Source organism: Pteropus vampyrus, unplaced genomic scaffold, assembly GCF_000151845.1.
Source record: "Pteropus vampyrus isolate Shadow unplaced genomic scaffold, Pvam_2.0 Scaffold352, whole genome shotgun sequence".
Classification (NCBI taxonomy): domain Eukaryota; kingdom Metazoa; phylum Chordata; class Mammalia; order Chiroptera; family Pteropodidae; genus Pteropus; species Pteropus vampyrus.
The window spans coordinates 89,575-92,627 of NW_011889133.1; positions in this window are offsets into that span (position 1 = coordinate 89,575).

Genomic DNA, 3,053 nt, shown 5'->3' on the forward strand with positions numbered 1-3,053 from the left:
GTTCATGGGTCAGAAGAGTTATGTCAGTTCTCCTCAAACAGAACAATGAGATTCAATGCAATCCCAATCAAAATTACAATAAACATTTTTGTAGAAATTGAAAAATTGTTATTAAAAATCATGGAAATTCAAAGGGCCTACAATAAATAAAATGACTATAAAAATGCATGAAGTTGAAGTATAGTACTACCTAACTTCTAGACCTATTAGTATTCAAGACAGTGTGGTATTAGCATAAAAATAGACAAATAAATCAATGGAACAGAATTGAGTACAGAAATAGACCCACACATACATGGACAATTGATTTTCAACAAAGATGCAAAGGCAACACAGTGAAAACAATAAGTCTCTTCAATAAATTATGCTGGAACAATTGGGTATCTCTACGCAAAAATATTTACTTTGACCCATACTTTGTTCCATGTACAAAACTCAACACAAAATGGATCTTAAACATAGACATAAAACCTAAAACTATAAAATTCCAGAAGAAAACAGAAAATATCTTTGTGAACACGGGGATAGGCAAAGATTTCTTAAATATAATACCAAAAGTACAAGCCATAACGGCAAAATTGATAAATGGGGCTTCATCAAAATTAAAAGTGGTCATTCTTGAAGGACACTGTCACAAGTAACAAATGACAATGCGAAAACTAGGAGAAACTAATTTCAAATCACATATCTGATAAAGGACTCGGACCCAGAAATATAAAGAACTCTCAAATATCAATTGTAAGAAAACAAAAAGCCCACTTTAAAATGGGCAAAGATTTAAATAAACACTTCATCAAAGATTTACTAGTGGCAACTGAGCACATTAAAAGATTAAACATCAACATTATTACTCATCAGAGAAATACAGACTAACACCACAATGAGGTACCACTACATACCTCATTATTAACATTAAAAAGGTTGACCATTACAAGTGTTGATGGGCATGTGGAAGATCTGGAGTGCTCTGGTAGAAAAGTTTCCGCTTTGGAAAACAGTTTGGCAGTTTCTTAAAAGTTAATCGTATACACACCATCCAATCGTCCTGCCCCGAGGTAGTCACCTAAGAGAAACGAAAATACATATCCATACAAAGACTTTTCATGAATATTCATAGCAGCTTTATTTAAAATAGCCAAAAACTAAAAACAACCAACATTCACAACGACAAGCAAATGAGCAAACAGTGGTCCATCCATGCAATAGAAGAGTACTCAGCAATCATGAGAAATGAACTACTGATAATCTGTAACAAAATTAATGAATTATAAAATAATTATGTTAAGTGAAAAAAGTCAGACATAGTTCCATTTATATAAAATTTATATAAAATTCTAGGAAATTTTAAGTAATATACAGTGAACAAAAGTGGATTGGTGATTGCCTGATTGGGTGAAGGGATTGGCTGGTGGAAAGGAGCAGATGGGAGAAAGTACAATGGGGTAAAAGGAAACTTTTGGGAGTGATTTATATGTTCATTATGATTTCATGGGTGTATTTATATGTCAAGACTACCGAATTATGCACTTTAAATATGTGCAGTTTATTTCATGTCAATTATACCTCAATAAAGCTGTTTTTAAAAGTCTTAGCAAATCAGAAGGGATTACAGACGGCTTTTGAGTAATCTTATGGTGATAAATAATAAATAGACGATGATAGATGATGATAAGTAGATAGATGATAGAAAGATAGATAGATAGATGATAGATGATAGATAGATAGATGATAGATAGATAGATAGATAGATAGATAGATAGAGATAGAACAAAATAATGTTCATATATTTTTTTAAATGGTAAGAAATAACAATGATCGATGTTAGGAAAGGAATCTTGAATTCTTAGGCAATCACTGAAGACTGAAAAAGAAGACGTAAAGGCGAGGTTGGTGACTGCTTGGGGGCACCGTACAGGTGAACTATTTATTAGAGAAAGCTGTGACTCTAGAGATATTCTGGCAGTCTTCAGAAGGTGATCATTCATCTGAGCCAATCCTCTTTTTTTGGGTGCAGGATTGCATCCTAAAAGAGCTGCAAATTCCCTCAGATCCTTCTCATTGACCTACAAGAGGGCAAAGCTGAGTTTCACAAACTTCACTTTTAAGTCAGGCCATAAGATGCACGCCCCCCGCAGCCAGCCCTGACCTACCAAACATTGAGCCCAAGAATGCAACTGAAGTCCAGACCCTCTGAAGCAAATTGCAACTGAGAGTTTGGACCTGGAAGAAAGAGAGGGAAAAATTCAGAAGGACGGATATCATGTAGGAGTACAGATTTTTATTAGACATATTGGGGTGATCATTTGGTAAGGTATATAAATGTCTAATCACTATGTTGTATACCTGAAACTAGTATGATATTGTATCTCAACTATAATTGAGTGAAAATTTTTAAATTTAAATTTGAAAAACTTTTTTGAAGGCTACATACTTTGGAGTTGGAATAAGAGAGACTTGAGATCAGATCTTCCCTCGTCTGCCATTTTCTTGATGAATAACTTGGGCAAGAGGTTATAACTTGCTAACCTCTTTGGGTCTTATTTCTTCCTTTTGCTAAATGAGGTCAATAATAATTACTTTCCATTAAAGTTCTTAGGACGACTAAAATAAATGATTCATGTAAAACTCATAGCAGAGTGCTTAGCATTAGTTTAAGTGTGCATTTACATGCGCACTACTTTAAGAGTTAAGTTAAAAAATTATTAGTGAACTCCACTTCTGGAGCTGTCTGGATCCCAGAAGAGACAGTTCCAGACAGTTCAGAAGTAAAGAGGCCCACTGATCAGCTATGGTTCTTTCTGTCCATCAATGCTCATTGGGCTATGGGGCCTGAGACAATCATCATAATAAAACTAATTAATGTTTATAGAACTTCACCCAGCACCTTCCTATTCTTTATGGGCACCAAGTTGTGAGAATAAATGAGATACGAAGAAAAGCTGGCCCAGAGTAAATGCTCGTATAAGTTATTTCACAGGTGAGGAAGCAGACCGAAAGGCTCTAACTAATCTGAAGCCACACAGCTGAGAAGTGACAGAATTTTCACTTTAGTG